Source organism: Pinus tabuliformis, chromosome 7, assembly GCF_031772625.1.
Source record: "Pinus tabuliformis cultivar Carrire ecotype Pingquan chromosome 7, CPIR1, whole genome shotgun sequence".
Lineage (NCBI taxonomy): Eukaryota > Viridiplantae > Streptophyta > Pinopsida > Pinales > Pinaceae > Pinus > Pinus tabuliformis.
The window spans coordinates 834,074,210-834,100,270 of NC_142293.1; the positions used below are offsets into that span (position 1 = coordinate 834,074,210).

Genomic DNA, 26,061 nt, shown 5'->3' on the forward strand with positions numbered 1-26,061 from the left:
TAGGTCCAATGTTATCAGAATTGAACCGGTGATCGAATTGGAAAATCTTGTGGATCGGGGACTGGTCGGAACCGGGAAAAAACCGATTTACCAAAACCACATAAAATATTCATATTTTAAAGAAAAAACATGTATATTCATGTGCATCCTTATGAATCCAAACCATTTATACACAAATATGCAAAAGTTCTCATGTATATAGCAAGTAATAGTGCATATAATCAAAATAGCACTTAGTGCAAAACATCGCTGAACCAAAAAAGTTAAAAACATCAAGAAACATGGTCTAAAAGACCTTTATAGTCCAAAATAACATGATAGTATGAATCATGATACTATAGTCTACAATACTACAACTATAACCTACAAGTGCGAATTGTCAATGTCATCAATCATCATCTTGAACATCCTCCTCATCCTCATTTGAAGAATGAGTATCATCCAAGTTTGCAATGGGATTATGGCTTGATTCCCCTACCCCGAAAGCTGCTATTGGTGCTTCTGGTATATCTGCCTTTGCAACTTGTGGAGGTGAGTCGAAGTCTAACCAAGAAAAGTCTTCATTGTCAAATGCTGGTGCTTGAATTTCCACAACCCATTCTGATGTTGGATCAAAGTCAGCGAAGACAATGTTGCTTGATTTAGGGGTTATATTAAGCAATTGGTTACGCCTCAATCTAAGGTTGTACTGAACAAAAACCATGTCATTCAACTGCGTTTGCTCCAAACGATTCCTCTTCTTAATGTGTATACGCTCAAATACACTCCAATTCCGCTCTCACCTTGAAGCACTCCATGTCTGACTCAATATTTGAATTGCAAATTTCGGCAATTGAGGGCATTCACTACCAAATTGTTGCCACCAATAGGCTGCAAAAAGGGTGGAAGGAAAATAAGTATTAGCAAATGAATTTGAAAGTTGAAACTTGGACTCAACAATTGCAAATTAAATGAGTAATATAAGAATTTGCAAATTTTGACAGCTCCTACCTCAGGGATTCTTTGCTCTATTTCTTGCAACCATAGAAATGCCAAAGGTACCAATAATCTCCTTGAGATTTAAGAGCTTGTTATGCATCTGATTTTGAGTCTTGGAATCTAGAACCATGCGCTCAATGTATTTATACAATCCCCCTAATACCTCCCCATCAACCTCAAAATTTGTAGCGTAATGGTACCTTCAAAGTTTATAAAACAAAAACATATTCATCAAGTCAACAAAAGTTAAAATTTATAAGCAATGAGCATTGAAACAAAAAATTACATACCTTGGATTTAAGTAGTAGCCAATTGCATGTAAAGGTCTATAGAGTTATTTGTTCCATCTTTCATCAATGATTCTCCATAGAGGAATGTACTTATGTTTTTTATCCTCATATGTTGCATTTATTTGTTCCTTGGCCTGATCCATGGCTTCATAAACAAAACCCATGGTAGGTTTATCACTATCTACCATCCGCAAAACTTTGACAAGAGGCTCACTAAATAGCACAATCTCCTCTGCCTTTGACCAAAATCTTTTGTCAAACACTTGGTTAATCATCTGTGTCCCTTCAGCCTTTTTGCTCCACTGAGATGCATTCCATTCATCACATGAAAACATCTTCTTCAAGTTCGATTTTTGTTGAACAAGGGATTGCAACGAAAGAAAGTTGGTAGCAAATTGTGTGATCGCTGATTGAACAAGCTCTTTATCCCGATGTGCTTTCTCATAAGGTTCAAAACCCATGAGTGGTTGTAGATGTACTTGGTTATGGATTTTGCATCATCCACACGTTTCTTCACCCACTCAATTTTGCGAATATCCTCAAGCATGAGGACCAAACAATGGGCTACACAGGGAGACTAGCAAATGGTGGGGCATTTTTCCTCCAACATCTTTCTAGCTGCAACATAGTTAGAGGCATTATCTGTGATCACTTGTACAACATTTTCAACCCGTGCTTCCATAACTACTTGTTAATTTTAGGTATGTTCTATGCTTAGCACAATTTACTTCAATTTTTCCATATTAGCCCAATGACAATATTCAGATTAGCAATCACATCAGCATGATAGTAAAGTGCAGATAGAACATAAACATAAATCGCAGAAAACAAGCCAAGACAAGAGGACACAAGATGTGGCGCCAGCCAGGGACAAACCCCAATGTGGGGAAACCCTTGATCAATTCTTCTTATATTCTTCAATAGTTCAGCAGAGAGAGATAGTACATATACATCAGAAGTCAACACTTTGACTTGTCAAAATAAGGGCAGAGATCTTCACCGTGAAGATAACACATGAGGTAGCTGATCTGAACTCAGGTGAAGGCATACTGCTTCAACTGATCCTCCAAGGTGACTCCATCACCACGCTGTACCCATCACTGTGCGACACCCAATCACTGTATTGCACCCAATCACTTAGTTGCTCTCATCACTATGCTCTCCCATCACTGAGTAGTACCTCATCATCATGCTCTTCCTCATCATTATGTTGCACCCTTCATGATGCTCTTCATCATCAATTTGCTGCATCCTTCATGTTGCACTACGCTGCACCTAACACCATGCTGCATCCAACTATGCTGCATCTAAACATGCTATCAGTACAAGCAGTCACATCAAACTCCAGTCCTTATTCTTGATACAGTCATGATCCAAGTTGAGGCTCAAGACTGACTTGTGCAACCCTTAACATAATCTATGCTGTTGGCTATGGCTTGCGGCCTAGCCCAGTAGCAAGTAAGGTTTACATACAATACTCGACTATTTTTACCCTTGAACAACAATGTCTTCCAACTAGCCTTATTACTGCACAATCATGCCCAGAACAGATCTCAAATGTGCCACGATGTCATCTACAACAATGTGACATAGTGAATACATTCACTGTTCATAGCTTTCAAGATCACACCTCTTGTTCCATCCATGTGACTGTACGTAGCCTCTAGATCAAGGTTTGCAACTGCTATCCAAGCATGCCTGTTGAACAGACTTCAACTCATACCTTTCAACACTCTTCTCCACGACATACTCAGACCTTCTTTCTGCTTGAAGCTTGACGCTATCCCTGTCCCAATAAGAGGTTAGATTAGGCATCATCCAGCTGAGGTAAGACTCCTCCATGACTGCGGTTAGGGCATTCTTGAACCGTCTTCCTTATGACTGCGTCTAGGGGTAGTTAAGGGCTCTTCTTCCCAGCATGAAAGGATCCTACACCATGCTACATAGAATCTTCATTTTAGAGTAGCATAGAGGCCTCTAGTGACTGCGGTTTAGATGACATCTCCTTGGTGCGTAGACAGGTCTCCTCTGCTATATATAGGGCTTCTTAAAGTGCCTTCACTGTGTCTAAAACTCCCTTTAGACTTGCGGTTGGGAACTTTCTAGGACAATGGATTAGTCACTGTTAATCCTGCGTTTAGGGCTTTCCTTTAAGGGTTGTCCTCCATGACAGCGTTCAGGTCTAACCATGACAGCGTTAGGACTTACCCTTCATGACTGCATATTAGACTTCTTCATTGGCTACTTTAGGGCTTCTTCATAGGGTAGCGTTAGGGCATCTTTATGACTGAGATGAGAGCTATCCTTCATGACATTGTTAAGGAGCTAGGGCATCCTCTAGGGCTGTGTATTCTCTTAGGGACTCTTCCTTCCACTAAAACCCAAACAAGTGGAGAGGAAGAGATCACAAGAGGTGTGTCTAAAATGACTTGCAAGGCACCTCTATTTATACTAAAACGTGGAGGACAAGTGGGGGTAATTTGGTTGCTGGCCGACCTTGACGAATTGTCCCATAACCACAAATAAATTCATATCTCCATGAATACATGTCAGAATCGGATGATCTTTAGATCAATACTACAGCTCTCGACGAGAGGAATCCAAGAAAAATATCATTGGCCATAAATAAGATAACCCACATGGAGTTTGACCTTAGTTGCCAATTTTAAAACTGCTTCATCCAAAAGACGAAATAGCAATTGTGCATTTTTTAGCTGATTAGATGCATCAATAGATTTGAGAAACATAATACCTTTTGAACAAGAAATTAAGAAATTTAGTATGGTGCGAGATCTACCGTCAGTCCATACATTAGACATTTTTGTGCATCCTATTTTGGTCCATGATTGCTTGAACTTTGTAAAGTACTCCTGTATTCTTTGGAGCTCATTTTGTAAAAGTGGCCCCTTGAAATCATGAAAGCTAGGGCTTTTGAAGTTTGCTCCACATGTAGTTATAACATCAATCATGGGTTAATAATATGCAAAATTAGTAGCATTAGAAGGCATATCTGCATCATACTACCGTCTGACAATGCATTCATATGCAACCTCCTTCTCTATGTTCTTCCATTTAGCATCAAGGGTTTGTTGAGAACTAGGGGTGGTGCGGGGTACAAAGAAGGAGTCAATCTTTTTACGGGCCATTGTCCTCTTCAAGTTAAAATCACTTGAACTAGGGCCAGAACTACCCTCTCCAACTCTAGCAAGGAAACTAGAGGAATCTTAAAAAATGGGCATATATTCTTCAAAATCAGGGTCACTAAGCATAGCATCATCCTTTTGACTTTTTCCTATATCTTTTATAATTCATTTGTTTTTCCCCTTTTCTTCGTTGTAGGCTTCAATTAGATTTTGCATCTCTGCTTTAAGATCATCAGAAACATTTTCACAAGGTTTTACTTGCCTTCTCCAATGTGCTAAGTGTTCTTTAATTCTATGGATCCCCCCCGCACTTAACTTTCTTCCCACAATAGTTGCAGAGTTTTATCCCTTGTTCATTTAAATGACAGTGAACCCAAGCTAGATCATTCTTGTTTTTGGAGGCCATGATAACTTCTACAGGAAGAAATGGAAAATCTGCATAGAAAACCCTAGGGTTTTTATAATTCTATGGTATTTTTTTAGAGAAATAAAAGAGCAATAGAGGCCACAAAATACTTGGAGAAGATCTGTAAATTTTGAGAAGAGAAGAAGTTCCCACAAATCAGAAAATAAACTCTTCAATTAGCTCCAAATTCTCCCTCACAAATTTGCCAATGAAATCCCTCAAAATAACCTTGCAAATTTCAACAATTGTAGAGAAAAAAATAGAAGAAAATAATAGCCATATTTTTTTTTCCAAAAAATAATTACAAATATGGATTTTGCATAAAAGCACTAGGGTTTTAAAATTTGTAGGGAAAAAAAGAACAAATTTTTGGAGAAAAATAGAACAATAATGTTTGAAAAAATAATCTTGATTTACCCTCTTAATTTTCTAAAGAAAATAAGCTCCAAAATCCCCTCTCAAATGAGCTCTGGAGCAGCCTCCACAAATTGGCATAAAAACATTGGGTTTTAATTTTTTTGGGAAAAAAGGAACTGATTGGAGAAAAATGAAACAAAAATAGATGACAAAAATTACTTTGATTTATCCTCTAAATTTCTGGAGAAAATCAACTCCAAAATCCTCTCAAATCAGCTATGTAACAACCCTCACAAAAAAAGCTCTTCAACCAACATCAAAAACCACTCTAGAAAACCCAAAGATCTTTGGGAAAAAAATCTTTGAAGTAGCTCGAAAATATCCTTTACTAATCAACCCAACAACTCTCCAAGACTCCAATCAACTCTTCAAATCTGCAAAAAATCTCCCTCATGTTGAGAAATCTAGGGCAGAGAGATGAGGAGATTTCTCTAGCAATGATAACTACTTGTGAAGACTTTTTACCTTTCTTAATTAGGTTCTTCTTTTCTTGATTATTATTATGTGTTCTTCTTCATCAAATAACTATCAAATCATAAAGAACAATGAGACAAAGGACACACGATGTAGGCTATCAGCCAAGGCCAAAACCTCTCCAATCTTGAGAGGAAAACCCACCGAATTCTTCTTCTTATAGAATCTTCAATTGATGAATTCCAAGACCAAGACCCTTGACTAACAACCCCTCCAAGACCAAGTCAACCCTTGCTTGAAGATGCTGCAACTTCTCCTTCTTTCTTCACCCTCGATCTTGCAACTCAAGTCTGAAGTTCTTGGCCTCTATCTCTGCAATTTTCGGCTACCTGTAGATGACTGCAATTTCCCACGTGTGACTGAATTAGGGCTACTTAAGCCCTCCTTCTCCTTCGCTTGACTAGGGCTGGCTTCTTTGAGACTTCAACCTTCAATTTAGCTTTCCTTCTTGCCTTGTTTCAACCCTCTTGAGATGACTGTGATTTGGACTTGCAATAGGTAGGAAACCCTAGTTTCCCTCACACGTGTGAACAAAATTACCCAAAACAGACCTGCAATACCTTTGATCTTCTTTTGACCTTGATCTTTCCTTCTTCGCTTGGATGTGAGGCTTCTTCTTCGTCCTTCTTATCGAACTTCTTGTGTGTGTGTTCTCCTTCCTTGAATGAGGCCAAGTGCCCTATATATTAATGTTGCGAACATCGACATCGGGATAAAATCAACAAGGGTTCAAAAAACCAAAAAATCGGGAAAATATCGGTAAAAATCAGCAAACATCGGCAAAATTAAGATACCATAAAAATATCTGTAAAAATCGGCAAACATCGGCTACGCCAAAAAATCGTGATTTCAAGATAAAATTGGGGTGTTCTCGAGATGTTTGCAACACTGCTATATATAGGCTTCCTCCCCATGCTTGTAGGCCGACTTGACTTGATCCTAGGCCGACATGTCATCTTGCAGGCTTATTGCTTCATTTTAAGGTCGACTTGCTAGAAGTGCTTGGACTTGGTCTTGGAGGGTCTTTTGACTCTTACAATGACTCAAATAAATATGTAACATGCCCAAGAAGGGTCTCTCATACATGACAAAGACTCAATTGACTTTATGACTTAATGACCAATCCTAATAGCTCAAAATGGGAGCTTGATCTATAAAAATAAAATTCCTTGAACATGAAACCCATCTCTTAAGCATAAAATAATTCTATTTTTATTAATTACATAAAATCATGATTACACATGTCATTATGAAAACCGAACCTAGTTACATTTTTCAACACTCCGTCTTAACTAGGAAGGTATTCATAATCCATACAAGGTACTTGGACATTCTCAATCTGAAGAATTCTCATAAGAAGAGTCAGATTGGTAACCCATCTGTTTAGCATCATATCATCCAACATTGTCACATAGCAAGGCCTTGACTAACCGCTCTATCTCTCCACAAGATTAGAGCACAACGTTGGTGGGACCAATGATTTATAGACACTTTCATCATTATCTCTCTCAGAACATACCCCACCTGGGTTCTCTAAGAGTATGTTCCACTAGGACTATTCTTATCTTGGATTCCTAGTCCTTAAAGAATATCGGTCCTCTACAACTACTCTTATCTTGGATGTCCTACCATATCCTCAAAGAGTATTAGATGCCATATGCTTACCCAATCCTCTATTCTTTATTCCCAAGTGGAGACAAGAATGATATGTCTATCTCTCCCTCTCAACTAGGGGGGATATACCCATTCCAATGAAGGAATGTAGCCATCCCTATAAAAGGAATGTACTTAGGCTCCCTTTTAAACAAGGACCTGACCAAGCTCCCTCGTGATCGGGAACTTGCTTCCAGGAACTCTCTAAGCGGAGACCATGGGACAAACAACTGCTTGTAGGACTCCCTCCTTTGATGTCATGAATTTCTTCTTTGTTATGGAGTCTACATCTTTTTGGGACTTCTTCGTAGGGCGCAGACCATCCTTCACTTTCATTCATGAATCATGTCAGTCATGTTATCCTTCTTTTCATCAGAAAGTGATCCATAGGTCCATGTCTGGCCTTCCTTCATGCCTTGCTACCTTCTTCATGTCATGTTTCCTTCAGGATCTTTCATCCTATCACATGAGTATTAGTTGTAGGTGACATCTACAACTCTTCCCTTAGTAGCCTTGCATTAGCCCATCCAGATATCACTCAAAAATAGTAAGTGTACATCAAAACTACCTTTGTGATGGTCTTTCATCATGACATCTCCTTATTTGCATCAACATCCTGCATCTATATTGACACATCTCCAAAAAGATATACAATGTCAAGGGTCTCTTTCTTTTTCGTACTTTATTAAGATCTTCATATCTTTCCCATGGAGATATCATAGTCGAATCTTTTAGTCCTTGGATGTTGATTGCCTTCGCCATAGTTGAATTTTTCGCGATCTCTTCCTTTTATTCACATATTTCATCCCAGGAACTTCCAATTATAGTTCCTTCAGCTTTGTCAACCACCTCATATTTCATATGAGGACATATTATGTTGATTTCATCGAGTCAATGTGTGAATAATGCCTTCATGCTCCCTTCCAAAGGAGGAGATCCTTTCTTTTGATCATGCTCTTGAGGTAGAGCATTCACTCGTGATATCTGCAACCATATGACATGACTTAATTAAATATATGCATACATACCTCATCTCTTCCTTTAGGTCATCTAGACTTCTTTCAACAGCTTCCTTGATTGAAAGAGCTTCAATCACCTTGACTTGCTTTGCTTCTTATGACATCATACCTTTATTCCATGAATCCCATAAATTCTTGGCAAGACACTTGCTTCTTCCAATAGGTGAAGATTCCAACAGAGGATCTTGATCATCCTCATCCAACAAATGCTTCTCTTGAATGATGTATGATGAGTTTTTATATCAAATGACTTTCTTCTTCTCATAAATACTACTTATGCTTCTAATGAGGTTATCAAGAGCTACATCCTTCTATAGGTGATTGCCATAGACTTCTATTTCAACTATCTTTCATGCTTCTCTATGATGTTGTCATGAGCTCTTGCTTTCGATCGCATGTTTCTATGATGCCATGATGCATCCTATCACGCCCCTTAGTGATTAGTATCGTGATAGCTATATTTTACAATAGAAAAACTTGAGACAAATATTGAAAAATGTGCAACTAGGTTTGGTTTTCATAAATATGAAATGTACTTTTGATTCTTGTAAATTGTAAAATGAAAGAAAATTATTATTATTGTTTTTGGAGCATGGGTTTCATGCTCAAGGTCTTTTATTTTATAGGTCAAGCACCCATTGAGTGCTTCTAGGGTTTGTCCTAGGTCAAGAAGTCAAAAGAGTCATTGTCATATGTTGAAGACACCTTCGGGCACATTGTAACTTGTAAAGATTGTTTTTTTTGACATTAAAAGAGTCAAAATGCCCTCCAAGACCAAGTCGGCCTGGCAGCTGGAAAGTTGGCCTAAAAGAAAAAGCCACGTCCACCTTGAAGAGCCTATATATAGGAGGAAACTCGACCTCCTTGAGAGACATTCATCCATCACTCATTCTAGTGAATAAGGAGGAAGAAGAAGGCAACGAAGAAAGAGAAGATGAAGGAAACTTTTGTTTGGGCTATTTCTCTCTCACATGTGCTAAGGAGGACTAAGGTTTCTGTAGTAGATCAAGGGTTTCTATGTACAAGTTCGAGATTGGAGAAAAGAAGGCAAGAAGGTCAAGCGAAGGTCACCAAGGGTCATCCTCAAGCTCCAAAAGTCAGAGAAAGGCAAGCGAAGGTCAAAGGAAGGCTTAGAAGGCAAATCAAGGCTCACACGTGTGGCAACAACAATTGTTGGGGGGCCGAAAATTTCAGATTTGCAGTGGAGACCGAAATTCTACAGTGGGAAGTCAAAGAAGTGCTACTAGAAGAGATTTGACTGGGCTTGACTGGATCAAGGTTAGCACATCATCCGAAAAGGTTGGTCTTGGAGGGTATTGGTTTTTGTCTGAAGGTCTTGGAATTCGTCAATTGAAGAATCTATAATGAAGAGAAGGGATTTGAGGGTTTTCCTCTCAAGTGGAGAGGTTTTGGCCCTGGCTTGTAGCCTATATTCCGTGTTCTTGTTCTTCTTGTTGCACACACATAATAATAAGTAACAAAGCTAATAAGTAAAAAGACATCACAAACAATTATCAAATAAAGAGAAATCACTCTAATCATTGCCTATAGATTTCTCAACATGGTATCAGAGCTAAGGTTGGCTAAGGGCATTATGAAGATCTCCACTACATTGAAGAAATTCCTTAGGAAGTGTTCAAAGGTAGCAAGTCATTTAAAGAAAGGCATCAAGGGAACATGGAATCTTCTATTTATTACCAAGAAGGAAGTAATCAAGACAAAGGATGAAGGTCTGTTCTCAATACTCATTGGCACATTCCAAGACAAGAGCATTTGGGTAATTGATAGTGGTGCATCTAGACACATGACTGGTCATCACAAACAACTAAAGACATTATCAAAAGGAAAATCTTCTTACTCAGTGGAACTTGGAGATAATAAGAGTTATCTTGTAAGAGGAATTGGATCAACCTCTATAGAGCTGGAAAATGGAAGCAACATTCATCTCAACAACATCCTATTTGTTCCAGGTTTGCATAAGAACTTACTTTCCATTTCAAGTCTAGAAGATAAGGGTGATAGAGTAGCTTTCATTGATGGAAAAGTTGTAGTATGGAGTAAGAACTCAAGCATAGAGAATGCTAGAGTAATTGGTATTCGTGAAGGAAGACTTTACAGGTTGATATCTCCTCTTGCACAAGCTTTGGTTCACATTGAAATCAGCCCATGTGAACTCTGGCATAGAAGATTTGGTCATATCCATTTCAAAATCCTTCCAACTCTAAGTTCTATAGTAGATGGAATCCCCAAATTGAAAGAAGATCACAAAGGAGTATGCAAAGGATGTGCATTGGGTAAGAACACCAAGAGACCATTTGGAAGTAGTGCTTCATGGTCAAAAGAAATCTTAGATCTTATTCATTCTGATATCTATGGTCCTATGACTCCAAAATCACTTGGAGGTCATCTATATTATGTCACATTTATAGATGATCATTCAAGAAAAACTTGGGTTTACTTAATGAAATCCAAGGATGAAGTATTTACCAAATTTCAAGAATTCAAAGCTGAAGTAGAGAACCTTACAGAAAGGAGAATCAAGATACTAAGGTCCGATAATGGAGGAGAGTATACATCCAAGGAAATCATAGCTTTCTGTAAGGAGTCTGGGATTAAGAGGGAGTTGATAGTCCCATATAATCTGGAACAAAATAGAGTTGTAGAGTGAAAGAACCGATCCATTGAAAAAAGTGTAAAAGCATTGCTGCATGATCAAGGTCTACCAAAATTTCTGTGGGGAGAAGCCACTAAGACAACTGTATATATTCAAAATCAAAGTCCCCAGAGGTCACTAGATAACAAAACTCCCGAAGAAGTATTCCTTAGGAAGAAACCAACAGTGGATCATCTCCGAATCTTTAGTTGTCCTCTATATATTCATATACCGAAGGACAAAAGAAAGAAGCTGGACCCTTCAGGCATGAGAGGAACATTTGTTGGTTACCGTAACTCCTCTAAGGCCTATAGGATCTACATAAAGGAAGGACACTGTATATAAGTAAGTCAAGATGTTAGATGGTGACGAACTTAAGAAGAAAGCACAAGATGGTGACCAGGACAAGACAAGGAAGGAAGTTGACCTTTGCAAGTTTCAAGTACAATAAAGAGATGAGGAGCTCACCAAACTTAAGGAGGAATTTCATCAAAACAAAAGAGAGCATCATGAAGAAGTCATATCCATGACAAATCAATTGGGTAAGGAAAAGAAAAGGGAAGAAACTTTGTCAAGCCACCTTGAACAAATACTCAAGAGTTTAAACAAACTTGAAGTAGAGATTGGTCAATACAAGGAAGAGGTCTCCTCCCTTAGATCTCAACTAGAAGAAGCAAGGAAACAAGTACAAGGAGTTGAGATCTAAGGGAGGAGACCTCTTCCTTGTATTGACCAATCTCTAATGGAAGTGTTGGCATTCATAGAAGGACAAGTCGATGAAGCAGAAAAGGAGAGAAACACCATGACATGCCAACTAGAAGAAAAGAATGATGACATCACCAAATTAAGATCAGAAATCAATTCTCTTAAGGCCCAATCATGTGAAGCAACCAAGATGAAGGAAGAAATGGAGATCATACTATCAAAGAAGGATGAAGAATGCAAGAAAATGAAGGAAGAAATTGTCTTTCTTAAAAAGGAAGTTGACTTGCTGAATAAGAACTTGAAAAGTTCTCAAACCCTAGATGACATCCTAAGTCATCAAAGGTATCCCCTTTATAAATCAGGTCTTGGTTATGCAGGTGAATCCTCAAGCAAGAATAATAATATTTCAAACAACAAGGATGTGAGGAAGCCAGAAAGAAATGTTGATGCTCTCAGTTCCAGCAAAGGCAAGGAGAAGAGTCAAGACAACTATGGAAGAAATCCTACTCCAAGGAGACTTGCAGATGGTGTCAAGAATACAAAAGGCAATGAATATCATCAAAGAATCCCAAGGCAAAAAGACTTTAGAAGTACATCAAGTAAATTTTCATCTCCCAGGTACAAAAGTATATTTCTTGGTTATTGCTATTCTTGTACAAACTTTGGGCACATGGCAAAATATTGTCAGGTGTATCACATAGACAAATATAATGGTCCCCGTCAATCTCCTAGAAGCAATTTTGCAAGAAGAAGTCATGATTTCTCATTCATGAACAAGATGGAGTGCTTCAATTGCCATAACATTGGACATATGGCACGTGATTGTAACTTGACTTGGGTCCCTACACAAGCTAGAACCATGATAACCAAGCCAAAAAAGAAAGTTACACAAATATGAAGAAAGAAACAAATTGGATCCGAAAGACTCTTGAACAGTCCAGCGACCAACATATGTTGTTGATTTGATGAAGACATCCTTGACATATGTGATATTCCAAGCAATGTTGCACGAAGCGGGAGCGAAGCGAAAGCGTTTTTTGGAAGCGGGGACGCCGAAGCGTCATTTTCCAAAAATCTAGGAAGCGTCTTCTATATATATATTTTTATATTTTTTGCATTTATACTCAAAACAAACATCCCAAATACCAAATTAATTGTAGAAGACATGAAAACATGCATATTTGTGCATAAATCAAGATAGATATGGCATCCATGATTCCATTGTAGTTACTAGTATGTACAACAATCATCTATATTCTAGCTATTACAAACATACATCAAATTTTTAAGCATATTATAAAACATAAAACATTTAAGCATATTATAAAACATAAAATATAGAGCATATTATGATTTATCTAGCAAGTGAGCAACTGTCAACATTTGTCATGTCCAAAATTCAAATAATAATGTTTACAAAATATGTCACTTGGTCACTGCCGAGCCAAAAAGGTTCGAAATTCAAACTCACAAGTCTACAAGTCTAATGAGTAATCTATGACAAAAAGTAGTAGATTGTGAATATATCTACTAATCTCTCCTCCTTCCACCACGAATAGAACGTGGTGGCGGGCCTCCACGTGGTGGCAATGAAGAAGATGGTGCCTGTGGAAGTCGTGGCACTGAAACTGATGAAGAAGAACCCCTTGCTGTTGGTGTTGAACCATGGAACCTAGGAACCAAGGGACCAGATGGGGGTGGGGTGGCATATCAACACGGTCATCATCATCCTGGAATCGCTCAAAAAATTCATGCAAAAAAAAAACACTAGTTAACAAAAAAATTTAAAAAATGAATTAGAGAAATGCTTTATAAGGGAAAATTGGAAAATTCATACCACAATGGACATACCTGGATAAGAGCATCCTCTAATTGCTCTAATCGCAACACTCCATCCTCCAAATTGGGCTCCTCTGGATTCTTGTCCCAAATCAACAAGTCTTTATTAGACTTTGCTTCTTCACAGTAATGGGACAACAATCGCAAGTTGTAATGAACATAAACCAAGCTCTCTGCTCAGTCTAAATTCAACCTGTTCCTTTTAACACTGTGGATGAAAGAATAAGAGCTCCAACACCTCTCTGCAGAAGAAGTGTTTACCACCTGTGATAGCACCCGCAATGCCAAACTCTGTAGAAGTGGAGTACCCCCTCCATGCATGTTCCACCACTCAAGAGCAGAAAAAGTCTCTCGATCTTTAATTGCATGCATGCTCCCAAATGGACCAGTGTTGAGCGTATAGTTGCTCACCTGTCTCCGTACCAATGCAGCCTCCTCCTCGTCAGGGATTAATTTACTCAATGCAGCCATATATTTTTTGTGAACCTCTTGATCTTGGTGTGGTTTTCTCCTGCTTCCCCCTCCAGGTGCTGGTGTTGAAAGCCATGATGGATGATAGTATTTAGGTGTCAAAACATATGCTAATGCATGCAATGGAACATTTAGCATTTCCCATCGGTTTTCCACCTCTACACGAATATAATTGTACAAGGTGGTATCTCTAGGCTCAACAATGTCTTTAATCTGCCCCAACATGCTATCATTTGCTAATACACCTCCCCAATTACTGGTCGATCTGAATCTGCAAACTTGATCATGTAATAATTGGTTTGGTGAATTGCAAAACATATTTAACCTGTCCCCAAAAGTAACTGTCAAGAACAGTGTCCTTGACTGCATTAGCACCATCTATGTCAGTGTTAATTTCATCCCATGAATTAGCACACACCAGATTAGTTAAAGCTTGTCTCACCTTCACTAGCCGCCTAAAGGTGAGGTAATAACTAGCAAATCTTTTCTTTGCAATTTTAAGCAACTGCAACTTGGAGTAAGTGCCATAGAAGTAGTTTACCCTTGTATGCCCTGTGATGAATTTAATGAGCTGCTTCCCTCTCCTGTAAACCTCAGCAATCCACCCACATTCTTTGTGTTTCACAATATCATGCATCAAAAGGTTCAATGTGTGAACCAGGCACCCAGACCAAAAGATGTGTGGATGAGTACGCTCAATAATTTTTCCCGCTGCCTTACAATTTGCTGCGTTATCTGTGATCACTTGAACCACATTATTTGGACCAACATCTTTGATTGATTTCAATAGGATATCTACAATGTTTTGTGCAGATGCAATGATGGAGGAGTCATGACATGCAATAAATACTGCACCGCTAGAAGAAACACCAAGAACATTTATCAAATGTTGGTTTCTAATATTTGTCCACCCATCTGATACAATGGATACCCTAGAATCTACCCACTCATTTGTAAAACGTGTCAAAGCTCTTTGAACCTTAGCTTTTTCTCTTTCTAATAACACTGTTCTAGCTTTCTCATAGTTGGGGGCCTTGTATCCTTTTGGGGCTTCATTGATGGCCTTTACGATTTCATGCCAATAGGGAGAGCGAAGCAAATTGAATGGTACACCACAAGCACAAAGAAAACAGACTATCTTTCCATCCACATCATCCCTCCCAGCGACATTAAGGAAATCCCCTATTGTTCTTCTACCTCCAGAGCTTGCAGAAGTACCATGAGGAGATGAGCAACTACCAAATTTAGAGGTTGCACTTGATTCAGAATGAGTTTTTTGTTTCTTGTTTTTTTGTTGTGTAGCCATCTCTATTTGAATGTATTTTCTTCTTTCTTCAGTTGAAATGTTTGGGCAAATTTGTACCCCCACAAGACCCTTTTTTTCATCACTGTCCAACACCCCACAAAGATGCCTCCTCAGACGGGTATATGAACCCCAATATGGTTTTCCTCCATGACAACCATGAGGGCACACAAATTTGTAAGATCCACCACCCTTTCCCCCATCAAGTTTGGTCACATAGTTCCACAAGGGTGTTGATGTAGGTTTCCCATCTTGTGTTTCAGTGTCCCCTTCAGGTTCATCCCCTTCCTCCTCATCATACATTGGGTCACTCATATTGGGACCATCACCACTGTCCTCTTTTGTTTCTTCCCTTCTATTCCTATTCACCTTTGCCATCATTAAAACCAAGAGTGGAATGATACATAGAAGCCAAAAGAACACCATCTTGGAATATGGATATAGGTGGTTGACAACCTGTAAATAAAGGAGCAAGTAGAAACAATGGGAAAGAGTACGAGAGGGAGGAGAAAAATACAAAAAAATTGTCAAAAAAATAAGGGAGTTTGGGGTTTGAACTTATCTCTTTAGCTCTTGTAGATGAAGTCCTCCAAGCTCTTGCTCCAAGCTCCTCCTCCTTCTCCTAGCTCCTCCTTCTTCACTCCAAGCTCTCCTCTCTTCTCCTCTCCTTTCCTCTTTTCTCTTCTCCTCTCCTCTCTTCTCTTCTCCAACTCTCATAAACTCAAAGTGAGAAAATGAGGAATGAATGGGGGCTTTATTCTTTTCATTCCTCACCTTAGCCTCACTCTAACCTCACCCTAACCCACCCCCTTAATGCTAAGTTAACATAACTTAAAAATTAAAAAAAAAGTGTCTTTTTCCCTTGCGCGCGGCCTGCTTGCCCGAAGCGTACTGAAGCGTGCGCTTCCTCCTCCGAAGTGCCGTACGAAGCGCGCTTCGGAGGCATGGAAGCGGTGCTTCCGTCCAGCGCTTCGGAAATTCCAGGAAGCGGATAAAAGCCAAAGCGGCGCTTCCGAATTTGGAAGCGCCGCTTCCGACGAAGCTTCCTAGGCACTTCCGTACGGGACGCGCTTTGGGGCTTGGAACCGGGGGGGGGGGCGTGCGCTTCGTGCAACACTGATTCCAAGTGTTTGATGATGAGACTCTGCCAAAAGGGAGACCATATAGTTAGGGGGAGCTTGGGATCATTCTTGCAGAAGCTATTCGTGAAAGGGCCCTATTAAATCCTTGATGAGTCACCCATGGACAATCATCTTTTGATAGATCGTCTCTCGGGAGCAACTCCATTGAAGAACATGATCCCTGACTCATTCGATGGACTATTGTTGAAGATCTTTTCCATTTGATCACTAAGCAAGTAATCTTTCTTGAGCTAGAGGAGTTTATGCAAACATGGGGAGTTGGTTCATCACATGAAGAAATGCAAACACATCTATCATGGACCACATTGCCAGAAGGAAGAACAGCATGACAGGGGGAGTAACATACCTATGAAGAGCTACTGTTCATGAAGAAAAGAAGCATCTTGACAGGGGGAGTATTTGGGCACCCCATTTGCCATTGATGTTAAAGGGGGAGAGAATGTTGGAAGGGCAAGAATATTGCTGTCAATGACAAAGGGGGAGATTGTTCAATGTTAATCAAGGTTGTCATTGATGTCAATATGGCATCGGACGAGATGGCAAATATTCTTGAGATGCCTGGTTCTAGATGATGATGTCATAAATCTTGTTTGATAGGGATGCCATCAGATGCAAGCCATGAAGATGTCAAACCACTAATGGAGAAGTCCTAAGAAGTTCTTGAACTAAATATAATGTTGCATGTACCTTGATGATCTAGACTTTAACCCTTGATGACATATGGAGGACTAGCTTGGAACTTTCCTAATGATGCTGCACTATGACTGCACTAGTATATGATGACATTGTTGATACGTGATGCTACATGGATGCTGCACTCCTACGTAATGACTCTATGATCCTATGATGACATTGATAACAATGAAGAAGCCAAAGAATGTTGAAGCTAGGCTGTCCCAAACATTCCTCCTGCTGTCCCAAACTTTTTATACATAAAATTTAAGAATAGTCACAAAGAAAAATAAATTTTGGCATATTGGAGGCAGCCTATCAACATGGTTCCTATACCATCTTGTAGAGTATATTTTTCCTTTCTAATGAGCCCTTATTTGTCTCGAAACTCCCAGTAGTTGATGAGATAATGAATTTTCAACTTAATAAAATATATTTTTGACATATAGCCGACCTATAACCTATCCTTCATGTTGGCCTCCTTCGAATGGCCACGTCCCTTCATTTTCATAACATAATGTATATAAATATGGCCGCAGACCTCCATTTCTAGCATTTTAATTTCGGTCAAGATTACAGAAAGGAGTAAAAACACAGATCGGAGGCCGAAAAGGAGTATCAGAATTGTTTTTGGGTTTGATTTTATTGAACAACGGATTTGTAGCAACTCTGTGGTAATGATACTCGGACTGCAAGAGATGATACTCAGACTGTCGTAATATATCTGGACAACCTCGCTTTTTCTGTGCAGCAACAAACTTAAAGAGGCTGGGACCCCTGAACAGTGGATGACTTTATTTGGTGACAACTCAGAATTTTGGACATGTGTCTATTTGAGGACAGTCCTGTGGAACACTGCAACTCGGACCTGTGGAAGCAACAAACTTTAGTTCTGTGGGATATCAGACTTCAGGACAGAGAAGAATAAACTCAGCTTGAATTTGTTGGCTTGGATTGGCAAGAAAACTGCAGTTTGGATCATCACTACTTAACCTCAAACTTGTGAACAGTCACCCATTAGAGCTTGGACCACAGACCTGTGGTAGCACAGATAGATCTGTGTGTGGACTGAACTGGAGAAGCTCAGATTGTTAGCAACAAACCTCATCTTGGACTTGTTAAAGAAGTGTTGGCTTCAGACCTCAAGAACAAACCTTACCTAAGACCTGTAGCTTAACGTGCGAACAGTCAACAATAGGCCTTAGACTGACTTGTGGTTGCACTCAAGCTCAGACTTGCTGCAGTCTTCGAACTTGTGATCTAAGGGTTGAGGAGGCTTGGACAGTTCAGATTGCAGACCTTTGCTAGTGCCTCAAGATTTCAGACTCGTGGACCTTGGGCTTAGCGTTGAAGGCTTAGAGCTGTTGCAGTCATTGTGGAAAGGAGTTTAATTCCTCTTGAAGGTAGTTTTGTGCACTGTTTGGAGAGACTAGATCAGTCTCTTGAGCAACTTTAGCTTGAAGAAGAAGTAGAGAGTGTCCCTATTTTGGAAGCAGTCAAGATCTTTGTGCAGACATTGGAGAAAGCTTTTGAAAGTTGTTGACTTGAAGATCTCTTAGCAGACTTGCAAAAATTGTTCTTAAAGATATTCTTGGAGATCTTAAGGACATTGTTGAAGTCCTGATGGAATGACCTTATGAAGAATATCTTGGGGAGACTTATTAAGCCATCATTGTTGAAGTTGGTTGAAGACCCTTTTTGGAGCACCTTTGAAGTATTGTTTGGAGCTTATCTCTCATACCTGTGAGTAGCATCTTTAAGCATATCTGAAGCGTTTTTGGAGCAACCATTGAAGAAACCTTTGAAGAGGCTTAGAGCAGATGATATCATCATGAGGTGATTTGGAGATCTTTGATTGGGTACCATGAAGAACAATGAAGATACCTTCGTGTGAAGAACAAGGTTGTCATTGATGACGTGATGGGGAGACTATGTGAAGGGATAGCTGAAGATTGACAGGGCTTGTTGAAGAAATTGGGAACTGTGAAGTATAACCAAACATATGTTGACGAAGTAAAGCTAAGGGTTGGAGCCCAAGAGGTTGAAGCCTCATAGAGACAAGGTTGGTGCCTTGGAAGATATGGTCGAAACCCAAGAGGTTGGAGCCCCATAGAGACAAGGTTGGTGCCTTGGAAGATAGGGTTGGAGCCCTAGAGGACAATAGTCCTCAAGAAACCAGGTCAGAGCCTGAACCAAAAATAGGGTTGGAGCCCTAGAGGTTTGTGCCTTGGGAAGTCCAATTCGGTGTTTGGCATATTACAGGTTGGAGTCTGGGAGATTGAATATTGGTGTCTTCATCTAGGGTGGAGCCCTACATATATTGTACTTGATTTATTGAAAGAAGAAATTAATAAAAGTATTTATTCTATCATTGTTCATTTTGTGTTCTAAATATAAGTGATCTAACTGGTAAAAATAACAATTGAAAAAAAATACTGATTCACCCCACCCCCCCCCAGTGTTTCCAACATAAAATGCCTATACTAAATTCACCTTATCATCGCAAGATGCTAGAATGCATGATTCTTATAAATATGAGGTGAATGCTATTGATCTTGCATTAAATGTACGAGGCATGACTGCAAATCAATGGGCAACAAAGGCAATGCAGTTATGCTTGAAGGGAAAGACGTACACAGTGGGAACAAGTTATACACTTGGTGGAAACACACTAGGAATTATTCCTTTGTTTATGGAGGCCATATTTAAAAATGTCAAAGAGTTAAAGGACAAGGGAGAAATCCTATTGAAAGTTTCATTTATTGAGATTCTAAAAGAAGTGCATGATCTACTTGACACAAATCTTCTAGCTGTAATGAAGCTAGATGGTCTTGGTGGTGGAAAGCCAAGTCTCCATGTAAAGGCATCCATACAAGTTCGTGAAAAAACTAATGGTGGAGTAACTGTTATAAGTGTAACAGAGATAGATGTCACAACTCAAGAAGAAATGTTCTCTATTTTAGCTCAAGGGTCATTGTCTCAAGCTTCTGAAAGTACTAACATGAATAATCAATCCAGTCGTTCCCATGCTATCTTTACAATCAACATGGTGAATAAGCGGAAACAGGATGTGACATTAAACGGTGATCCAGGTACTGCAGAAGATTGGTGTGAAGATTTTGTATGTGCAAAGCTTCACTTAGTGGGTCTTGCAGGTTCCAAATGAGCCAAGAGAATAGGCGCAGATGGTATCTGCTTCAAAGTAGTTCACATAAACAAGGATTTACTGGCACTTGGAAATGTCATAAGTGCATTTTGAGATGAGAAAAAGTGCAAAGGTGGTGGTCATGTTCCCTATAGAGACAGTAAATTGACTCGCGTCTTGCAGGATTCTCTTGGAGGAAACAACAAAACTGTGATGATTGCTTGTGTTAGCCTTGTTGACACAAATGCTGAAGAAACACTCAATACTCTGAAGTATGCAAATCGAGCTGACAACATTTAGGACAAGGCCATTATAAACTGTGACACAACAGTTGCTAAGATGCAAAGAATGAGGAATCAGTTAGAGTATTTGCAAGCTGAGGTTCTTTGTTATTGTGCTGGAGGTGTCTCATTTAATGAGATGCAGGTTCTAAAACATAAAATCTCCTAGCTTGAAGCAAGCAATGCAGAGCTTCGACAGGAGCTTTGAGAGTGTCATGAGAGCTCCCAACTTTTAAAAGAACACATGATGGCTTCACAGATCTTGAAAGACAAGTTTTGTCTAAAACTGGAGCAATCACGTAATAAAAAGATATGGGAAGAGATTGATGATGAAGATGATTCCCATGTTGTGGGTATGATCAAAAGTTACTTTGTCAAAAATACAAGAGCTGAAAAATGAAGTGCAATGGTTACAAGCCGCAATGAATTCTCAAACTACTAGAGCTACTAAATCTAGTGCTTTTGTTGATCATCTTGATATTGATAATAATATGTTGGTGTCATCTCATGAAGCTTTTATAGACATTGTAGACTTCCAGGGTATTGATTGTTGGAGGTGATGAATTTAGGGAAGGTGAAGAAGAAGATGAGGTGACAAAAGTACTTGAGAGTGACAAAAGTACAGGATGAGATGAGATGAGTAAGGATTTGCAAGATTCTAAAAGAAGCAGAAATGAAATTGTTTAGCAATGTTGACACTACAGTGCTCAAGCAACATTATGAGAAAAAAGTTTATGGAGCTTGAGGAAGAGAATAAAGCTCAACTGAAGGAAATGGATCAATTAAAAGTTGAACTTAAAATTTTTTCACATACAACTGATGAAAATGCACAAAATTTACAAGAAGGATATCTTCATAAAGCTAAAGGCACTTGAGTCACATATAGCAGAATTGAAAAAAAAGCAGGAAGACCAAGCACAAATTTTAAAGCAAAAGCAAAAAGGTGATGAAGCAACAAAGCGACTTCAAGAAGAAATACAACAGACTAAGACACATAAATTACAATTAAAACATAGGATGAAGCAAGAGTTAGAGCCGTTTCATCATTGGAAAGCTTCTCGTGAGAAGGAGCTTCTCCAGATTAAGAGGAAGGAATTCGAGAAGCAACAATTGAAATTGGCATTGCTTGAGGAGAAGCAATGTTGGGAAGGGGGGATTGTAATGTTCCCAATAAATTGATGGGCTAATGGAGGACGAAATAGCCTATTTGACCCCGTAGGATATAGTCTTCATAAAGGGGTAAAAACCCAATTTGTCCAATGTTGGGGCAACATTGTGCAAATATTGGGTCGGCTGGGGCAAAAGAGCTCAAAGTTTGGGGTTTGCTTACAGAATCCTTCACATATGGAAACCCATGGATAAAACTCTAAATTCAAGAGAGTTAGAATTCATTTGATCATTGGATTGGATTCTTTATCTCTGTTTTTCTTTGAGCTTGAGTCTCTAAGTGTTTTAAAGTCCCCTTTTCTTCCTAGTAATTTCGGTGGTGAATGATTCCACCCTAGTTAGTAAACTTATTTTCTATGTTTTCTATTCTGTTTTGGCATAACAGGGAATTCATCATTTTGAAGGACAACAATTTCTTCTCAAAATATCTAAGGCAAGAGCTAACGAATTTATCTGGAAACTCCTCCAATTCTCTAAGGAAATTGAAATACTTTCGTGACAAAATAGGTCGTAATTTTCTAAGGTAGATCAACATGCTCCTATGACAACTGAGTTTTCATTGTGGCAAAATAAGTTGGCATTCTTTTGTGGCATCCGAGGGTTTTCCTGTAGCAGACACGCTGAAGTTCCCCATGGTAGGACGCAAGTTTCCTGAGGATTCTGGGGTTCTCTTGTAGTTGACAGGCCGAGATGCACTGAGGTAAGACATAGATCTTGTGAGGCACCTGAGACTCCCCTGTAGCAGCTAGGATGAACTCATGAGGCAGGTCGAGGAAACTCCTGAGGCTAGATAAAGATTAATCAATGCAGAAAGAATTTCTGAAGGCATCTTAAAGTATAGATTAAAGGCAGAGCCTAAAGTTGGGCTTGATCATCCTCTCCAATAGCTCATTTAATCTCTGGTGGTAGCTCGTCTTTCATTCTTGAAGTCAGTGTCTTCGGTAAGTTTTCTATAGTAGAGCTAAGGTTTTGTCTCAAGGTGTTTAGGCATATATCAGATCATAAGGATTAAATTTGTGTGACTTGTCCAATTTGTATAAGATATATTTAGTGCAAGTCATAGGAACTAGGGTGAAATTGTTGGTTGATTGAGGCACTATTAAATTTGGAACGTATACTAAAGTTGTAGAATATTGTATTACATTTTATTGACTATTAGTACCACTATTGTGGATTATGTTGTTGATATTACACTATTGTATATTCTATTTTGTTTAATGTTTGAATGAGCAAGGGAAAATTTGTGGAAAACCTTATTTCTCTAAGAAAAACCTAAGTGCAAAAAGAAATGCCCTAGAATACCATACTAGTGGATAATAGAGCGTCCAATCACATGGCGAGGATGAGGTTAGTGTTATGCAGTGTTTCAGAGACAAGATCATATTGCAGTGTGTTTTGTGGGACTAGTACCATGCATGTAGTGTAGGGGTTTGGATATGTCAGATTCTAGCTAGAGTCCAGGAGGATTTTTGGAGGTGAAAGGGATGTTATTTGTTCTAGGTTTGATGGTACACATGCTCTCAGTATTAGCTTTGCAGGATGCTGGATATAGAATTTTGTTCTTGAATGGACAGGTGCTTTTATATTTAGAGGGAGCGACCCTGGATGTAGTTGTAGTGCTTGGCATGAAACATGGGAAATCGTACAAGCTATTGGGACAACTTGTGTGTATATTCGAGGGGATCTTGGATGTAAGAACATGGTCAACTATTGAGAGGGAGTAGGTGGCAAGGAAGAGTGATTCTTCAAGTATTGCCAGGAGCCTCAGTTGGTATGATATGATATTGTTAGATGGTCAAGAGCAGGATCTTGGGAACATGGTTGGAAGGAACATGTCTTTAGATTAGATTTCGAAGTAGGTAGCAGGGAAGTCTTCTAGTTTAGAGGGAGAAGCTACAACAACTGATAACTTGGTGGTGTTGGAGATAGCTCAATGTGGAGGAGGTTCTTCTAGAAGTGCCTCCCTCGCTAAGAGGGAGTGTTGAGTTTTGTGGCTCGAAAGGTACTTCTAATCTTGTGTCTTTATTGAAAGGACCTTGATTTTCCTCTTTAGGAGCTTGCATGCGACATGCAAAGAGTGCAAGTGAGTTGCACGCATGTGAATGTGTTGCGTGCGACATGCATGAGATGTGCATGTAAAACAGGCTAAATTTATGACTTGTACTTGAGTTAAAGTAGAGAAAGATAAAGATAGGATAGTTAACTAATGTGATGTCACTTATCTTCAGCTAAATTGATGAGTTAATTTTGGCCGTTAATCTTATGTTAGGAAAGTTATAAATTGAGCATAAAGTGAGGAGCTAAGACACAAAAGCAAAACAAGATTGAGAGAGGCTTCTCAGTGAGCGTGTGCTGGGTTTGAGATGGTGCAGTGAGGCTGGTGATCAACTTTGTAGTTTGTATTTTCTTAGTTGGGCCATTATCCTAGGATAGGAGCCCAAGCAAAAATTTGTTTGTGTATGTGATTTAGGTCGAGTAATTTTACTTCTGCCAAATATTTTTGTTTAAGAACTTAGTCGTGTATTTGTTCAGTTAATAATTGTTGAGAACAAAATATCGAATGTCGGGTTCGAAAAAGTCTAACACAAAAATGTTCAAAAATTTGCAACCTTCTTTATAGATAGTTTTACAACATTTATAGATTGTGTTAGTAGCTGTGTCATATAATTGTTGAACTTCTCTAAAGTCAGTTACAACTCTTCAACTTTCATAATTTACAAATATAGTAAAGGGAAATATTTAACTTTAAAAAATTTGCTAGAGAGTTGCGCCCATATGATTGGGGTCCAAAGTTGGGAATTTCTCAATGCCATGAATACATGCCACCTAGTCTTTAGAATATGATGTAATCATCATGACTCTATTGTGTAGTAGGCTTTCCATGATGACATGGAATTCTGATGTGCTATGGGAGATGACTAGCATATTCCTTTGTAGCAAGATTAGGTATGGATTCAAAACTGTTGTTGCTTGGCAAGGTCTACAAGATGTTGCTTCAAATTTTCCTTAGTGAGCTTTTAACGGAGACATTAAAAGATAACTATTTCATTTGCAACAAGTCCTAAAATTCCCTGCTTCTTATTTTTTGGCTTGATCTTTCCTTGGGTTTCTAAGCTTGTTCAAGGTCATCTATCACAAAACATGTAGGAGGTCCAACCAACTCAAGATTCCTCCTTTGATTTATGTCTATTGTCATCCCTCTATATCTTTGAGCCTGGATCATCTGTGAGCAAACCCTCTCTTTGAAACAATTAATGTGCTTCTAACCATGTATATCCCAAAACTCTTGATTAAGTGAGCTATCAAGTTCCACTTTGTCTGAGCACTCAACCATTGAAACTAAGCATGTTTTTCCCTTGGACATACGAGTGGGTTTTGTGTCATAAAAAAGCAACCATTATGTAGATTAGATTAAAATGTTGTATGCAAAGATCCTAAAGGCTTGGTCCGAATATGGCTGTTCCCGTGTAGATGCATTGGGCTCTACTGGCGAGGAGAAAGGAAAGACTGACAGATGTGGACTGGAGGTGTTATTGATCATAACAATTATATCAAGTTTACCATCTTGACTGAGGTATGTATTGTCCCATGTGGAGGTTTCCCTATACACTTGGGAAAAGAACTAGGGTTTTTTGACATGTAAGTACTAGTTCATGTTCCCAATTTTGAACATAGATGAAAGATGAAAATTTATTCCAAGAGCCAAGCTGACAATACTAGAAAGGATTTTGGCATGAAACCTTAGATGTTCTTGCTAATCAAACCCTAGGGAGTTGAGGGAACAAAAACTAAGGGTCACCAAACTAAGATAAAATAGTTCTTGAGCCTTTGTGCATGAATCATTCAAGTGACCTTGCATTAACTTTCCTTTTCCCTTCAGTAAGCTCATATGTTACACAAGGAAAACTTGACAGAAGTCATTTTGAAAGAGAAAGAGGCTCGAAAGGGTGAATCATGACTTTGACTTGAGGCATAAGGTGACAATGTAGTGCTGGAAAGAAAGTCAGTGATGCACTATAACACTTAAAAGAGGGCTAATGCTGCATTATAGGGAGGCCAAAAGATGAACTTAGGAGAGAGAAAAGTTCACTATAGTGCTGGTCTAAGGGTCATTTGGGTGCTATAACACATGTTAGAGGACTAGTGTAGCACTATGGATTGTTAGAAAGGGATAAAAATGGCTTGAAGATAAAATTTGAGGGTCAAATTTGAGTGCTGCAGTCTACCGAGGGGCAATGGGGCAGAGGTAAATGACACTGCAATAGTCAAGGGGTGCTTTCCGGTATGGCTTCCAATTAGACCT

General features: G+C 39.0%; 1 protein-coding gene and 1 pseudogene across 5 annotated transcripts in view; both read left to right on the forward strand.

The window, feature by feature from the left end:
* LOC149250201 (uncharacterized) overlaps positions 1 to 26,061 on the forward strand; it is a 300,458-nt gene that overhangs the window by 56,502 nt on the left and 217,895 nt on the right. The window lies entirely within an intron of this gene.
* Positions 19,681 to 21,770, forward strand: LOC149250202 (kinesin-like protein KIN-4C pseudogene; annotated as a pseudogene).